We start from the raw sequence: 6,250 nt of genomic DNA, 5'->3' as shown, positions 1-6,250 counted from the left end.
CAGTAGACTTTCAGACCGATCAGCTGACCCTTGGCTTCCACCCATCCTAATTTGTGGAGAACAACTTGAACGGTGGCAATTTTCACATTTTAAACTCTGTCCTTCTCCCCTTAATTCACAACACACTACAGTTGCTCCTGGCCCCTGCATCACATGATATTGCAATTCTTTACAAGTCCTAGAACAAATGCCCTTGACTCTGGCCTGATTGTTGGTTTTTCTGCAAATTTTCTAACACCAGGAACTTCTGGGCAATGATATCAGAACAACTGCCATGTATTGGGTCCTTGTCAATTTCAGTGCATTACACTGGGGGTTCTCAATGTGGAGTTCCTGTGCCAGCAGAAACAGCACCTGGAAACTTGTTAGAACAGAATTCCTAAAACCGCATGCCAAGCCTAGTGAAATCTTAGACTCTGGGGAAGAACCAGAGGTGTGTATTCTAACAGGGTCTTTCAGTCATTGACCTCTGCTGTGAAGTCAAGGACCACAGTGGAAGAGCAATCTCTGTCTTTCTGGAGAATTGCCAACTCAGTGCCCTCCCTCTGTTTGTTCCCTGGAGAGGAGAGCTGGAGGCTGGGTGCTGAGAGCTCTGTGAGTCTCACTGTTGTGTATCTCTGATGACTTGGGACTTATTATGTAGGGTTCCGGTCCATTTATTTATAAGAACCACTCAATGAATCACCCAGTCCTCTGTGCCTTCTGTAGCAAGCCTGGGAGGATGCTGAAGTAGAGGGACACAGCTGGTGAGTACTAAAGCCTTGGCCCTTCCTTGCCTCCATCAGAATTCAGCTTTCCCCTGTTTATTCTGAGCTTGATTTGGAGGTGTTTCTACCAAGAACAGTAGAAGCTAGGATCTGCATCTCCATGAGTGGTTTTAAATATTCCCGAATCTGCAGAATTTCCTGGGTGAGGGAGAGAGATGGGATGTGGGTGAGGGTGACCCTTCACTAAGAATTTCCTTCCCTTTCATGAGCAGTGAGAAATGAGGGGTGGGTGGTTTATCAAATCTCCACCTAAGAGAGGAGCATAAATAAAGCCAACATGAAAGCATTCCTTTGACATTTTTATTAAAATTCTTAAATTGAGGTAAAATGCACATAACACAGGTTGCCTTTGGACCATTTCTAAGTACAGTTCAGTGGCATTAGGTGCATTCACAATGGTTCTGCAGCCATCACCACCATCATCTTCAGGGCATTTTTCATCTTGCAAAATGAAGGCTCTGTAACTATAAGTACCAGCTCTTCATCTTCATCCCCCCCCCCTTCTCCTTTGTGTCTTTATGAATTTTGACAGTGTTCCTCATGGAAGTGCAATCACATATATGCCTTTTGGTGACTGACTTATTTCCCTGAGGACAAAGTCCTCATGGTCTGTGCTGGAGTTTTGTGAAGGTTTCCTTCCTTTAAAGACTAATACTTATTTCACTGTGTGCATTTACCTCAGCTTGTATACCCATCCATCTGTGTCTGGGCACTGGGTTTTCCCTCCTTCTGGCTCTGGTGAATAATGCTGCTTTCAGTGAGTGTGTGCAAACTTCTCTTTGACACCCTCCTTCAATTATTTCAAGTATATATTCAGAAAATGAAGTAGCATTGTTGGTTCATATGGTGATTATCTTTTCTATTTTCTCAGGAAACTTTTGATATTTCAACATAATTATGAAGACTGTTTTCTTATATTTTGAAATTTTCCAATTTTATAATCTCCATTCAAGTTTCCAGGGTACCTTGTGAAGGTTAATGATCCAGATAACAGCCTGCATTTCAGGCAATCCAGGGGGAGTGGGAATATCCTACACCAGGCTGCACATTTCCCCTCCCAGGATGTACTAGGAAAGTTTTCTGTTGTACTGGAATCTCCTTTGTTGTACTGACAACTGTGCTTCTACTAATAAAAATAGCAACAGTAGAAATAATTACAACTACCATCTCTACAGAGTCACTATGTTCCTAGTGCTTAGATCTTTTCTTGTTCAATGCCCACAGATCAGTGGTAATTTCAAGGACCCAGGAGAACTTTGTCCCACTTGTTTTCTGTGTCCTGTGTAGAATAATGTTCTTCCTCCCCTGCTTCACAACATCCTATGGCCTTGATGCTGTCCAGTGGCCTGAATCAGCAAGGGCTCATCCAGCATTTCCCTCCCTAACCTTGGCAGGTGTAGAGCAGAGGAAAAAGTGCTTGACCGCCTCCTCCACTCTCTCTCCACACATGCCATCCTTCCTCCATGTCAGGAGGGAGTATGTCCTTCCAAAATTCACAGACTGAGTTCAATTGACTCACTTTTTATTTTATGAAATTTTATTTAATAGACAATCCTTGTGCATGTTCATGAAGTGCATTTTGATAATATGGATCCAATGTTTAATAATCAGATTAAGGTAATCGGTATTCCCATCTCCTTAGTCACACCTCACTTCTATGGGTTGAGAACTTTTGAATTTCTCTCCTATAGTTCATTATATAATGCATGATAAATTGATGCAATCTCTGGTCGCCCTACCATTCTATAGAACACTGGAACTTACACATCCATGAAACTCTGTTCTGTACCTGCTATCTGACCTCCCTGACTCACCTGCACCTCACCTCCCCAGGCTCTGTGACCTTCTTCTACTTTTGTGCAATGAAATTATTTTTTAGTTTTCACATATGAGTGAGAGCATGCAGTGTTTGTTTTCCTGCCTGGGTTATCCCCACTCCTATCATTTGCAGGAACATATATGAGCTAGAGTTATTTAGATTAGTCAGATTGAAAACAACAGAACAGAGTACTTTCATTAATCATGGGCTTATGAACCAGCTCTCAGAATTGTTCTCTCCTGCTGAATTCTTGGCTTAACCACGATGTGGATATTACTTTCAAAGTGAGAATGTCCGAGGGTCCATCACCCCATATTTGACTATTCCAGAGGCCAGATGTTGGGGGGACATTGAAATTCCTAATGAGGATTTAGTTTACTGAGTGGGGTGGCTTGGACACAGTCCACAGCAGGTGTTGGAATTTCATGAACCTCTCTGGTTTCTCTGTAGAATGCACAGTTTTGAATGCACTCAGGAGTGTTCAGAGGGTGGGGGATAATTTCAAAACCATTGCCATAGGAACATCTCCAGAGAGCAGCAATCAAGAAAAAAACTGACACAAGGTTATGTCCCATAAATACACACCATGTGTGTGTTTCCAGATATGGTCCTCCTATCCAGCTCCAAACTTCCAGCAGCAAAAGCAACATGTCATTATAGAAGAATTAAAAGAGCTCTTCAAACCCAACACCGCTTATCCTTCTCTTTATAATTTTCATTTGTTATAATTGGTTGTGCATGAAAGTAGAATGCATTAATACATTTTGATAGATCATACATAAATAGAGTGTAATCTCTCATTTTTCTGATTATACATATTGTAGGATTACATTGGTCATGCAGTCACACATGTACATGAGGTACTAATTATCTTGTTCTAAGGACCAGACAGAAATTGTATCATGGGTGTGACATATTTACAAAGGACAGAATGTAGGGAGTCATTCAAGCTTTTTAATGATGTCCCTAACTATAGGAACAAATGACAAATTGTAGTGCCCAATAAGCAATTCTCAGGCCTAAAGCAATTCCTTCCAATCCCACAGATTCCAATAAAGTGCCTCTGTACAATTGTAAAATACTCTATGTAAAAAAGGTAAAGGAAAAATGAATCATGTCACCTCTCATACTAATGCAGTAGGGGAAGTGAAAGGACAATTATCAAGAATAACTAAATTTGTGATGATGTACAGATTCAGAGAAATAGTGAGAACTGTACCATTAAGTTTCTCTGATAAAACAGTGTTGCCTAACAAGGTGTGTTAAGAAATTATTAGAATTTAAGTCTAGATTCAAAAAGAGCATTCAGGATTCATAGTTACTAAAAATAAATTAGCACGTATATTCATTTTGTTTTCTAGCATTAGAAAATAGCAGATGTTATATTTTGTGTATTAAAATACATAAAATTCTACCAGAACTAGTGGGTAAGGAATGAAATGGGTAGGAGAATTTAAAGGGAATGGTTGTCTAAGTATTCCAGAATTGAAGTCCTGGACCAAAGTCTTGTATCTATTGGTCCATATTCCATTCTCTCCATTTCCCTATCTTTTAGGAGATTCCTCAAAACATGAAATCTGAAAATAAAACAACACCTGTAGCAGAATTCCATCTCCTGGGACTCTTGGAAGACCCTGAGCTGCAACCTATTATCTTTGGCCTGTTCCTGTCCATGTACCTGGTCACAGTGCTTGGGAACCTGCTCATCATACTGGCTGTCAGCTCTGACTCCCACCTCCACACCCCCATGTACTTCTTTCTCTCCAACCTGTCCTTAACTGACATCTGTAGCACCTCCACTATTGTCCCTAAGATGCTGCTCAACATCCAGACAGAAAGCAAAGCCATCATTTATGCAGGCTGCCTTGCTCAGGTTTGTTTTTTCTTGGATTTTCTATGTATGGACAATTTACTGCTGACCATGATGACCTATGATCGCTATGTGGCCATCTGCCACCCCTGCATTACACGGTCATCATGAACCCCCATCTCTGTGTCCTGCTGGTTCTGATCTGTGTGATCATCAGCATTGTGGATGCCCTGCTGCACACTCTGATGCTGCTGCGTCTGTCTTCTGCAAACACCTGGAGATCCCTCACTTCTTCTGTGACCTTGCTCAGATCCTCAAGATGGCCTGTTCTGATACCTTCATCAATAATATCATGGTTTTTTAACAACCTTTCTGTTAGGTATTGGTCCTGTGTCTGGCATAATTTTCTCTTACACTCAAATTGTCTCCTCCATCCTGAGAATCCCATCAACTGGTGGAAAGTACAAAGCTTTTTCTACCTGTGGGTCTCACCTGTCAGTGGTTTCCTTGTTCTATGAGACAGCTATTGGGGTTTATCTTAGTTCTGCAGTTACTGATTCTCCAAGGAAGGCTATAGTGGCCTCAGTGATGTATGCACTTGTCACCCCCATGCTGAACCCCTTCATCTACAGCCTGAAGAACAAGGACATGAAGGGGACCTTGAGAAAACTCACCATGGGGACATGTTTTTTTTTTTTTCATGTGTTTGTCAACTGCCTTGCCTGTGAGCTCCTAGGCTGAGTCAAAGTGAGTCAGGTGTCCCAGAAATAGTAGCATCCCTTGAGATTGAAGTACTATAATCTTAGTTGTTGATGAGATTCTCAGGGTCTCTCCCCAACCACAGAGGGCAAATGTCCTCCACGCAGCGCATGTTAGTTCTGAATGTTGAGCTGATCAGAGTTCATGGTGGGTGCCCTTCCCTGCCCTGTCACACCCTCTCACTCAGTCCCACTCACCTCCAATGCCAGGGCCATCACTAAGTCAGGGCGCCTTCCCAGGGACTCCACAAGGACAAACCACAGGAGGGATATACAATCGAGGAGTCACTGAAGCAGCAAGCTCCAGGCCCCCTGGGGAGACTGGCCTGGTAGCTGCTCTCCTTCCCTCCATGCCTGGTTCTCTTACAGCTGCTGCAGGTCATCGTCACCCCAGGGAAAGGAGTTCCTTCAGGGTGTGGCAGGGGCATGGGGGAGGTGACTCAGGCACCAGGATGGCAGACTCTGCCCTCCCTCTAGTGGAAGTGCTCCCTGAGGAGGACAGCCCTGCTGGCAGGCAGCTGAGGCCACTGTGTTCCTATATCCACACCCTTGTAATATTTAAACGATTCTTCCTGTCAGGCCTCCTACTCATTGTTTTCTTCACCCACTAATTCTTGTTTTAGTAATTTTTCTTGTTGCATTATAACTATACGTAATGGTCGTGTTCATTCCACACAAGCATGGAATTTTTGTCCTTCAGTCCCCATGACTTCTAACTTCCCTCCCTTCCTCTCCCCTGTTTCCTTTCCTCTATTCTACTGACTTTTCTTCTGGGTACTTATAGCTTTTTATTGAGTGCATTATTTATGTCAATCTAGGTGAAATTCACTTTGCTGTTGCACATGTGTTCACAGGAGAATTTCCTCAGTTCCCTTCCACCATTCCTTTCTTTTCCCAGCCCTTCTCCCTCCTTCTCAATCCCTTTCTTCTGTTCTACTGATCTCTCTTCTGTATTCCTGCCACCCACTAGTTCTTGAGGGAATGTATACCTTACGATTCATAAAATAAAATGTATGCATCTTTCTACAACTAGAACACAAAAAATGAAATTATGTGATATGTCATGGCTTAGGTAGCTTGTCAATAGCCTTAATGC

The 6,250-nt window shown here is 42.5% G+C and overlaps 1 pseudogene; it reads left to right on the top strand.

The window, feature by feature from the left end:
* Nucleotides 1-4,156: 4,156 nt before the first annotated feature.
* On the top strand, nt 4,157-5,137 carry LOC124969019 (olfactory receptor 7G3-like; annotated as a pseudogene).
* Nucleotides 5,138-6,250: the final 1,113 nt, after the last annotated feature.

Source organism: Sciurus carolinensis, chromosome 17 (assembly GCF_902686445.1).
Source record: "Sciurus carolinensis chromosome 17, mSciCar1.2, whole genome shotgun sequence".
In the NCBI taxonomy this organism is placed as follows: Eukaryota; Metazoa; Chordata; class Mammalia; order Rodentia; family Sciuridae; genus Sciurus; species Sciurus carolinensis.
This window is presented reverse-complemented; position numbering and strand designations above follow the sequence as displayed.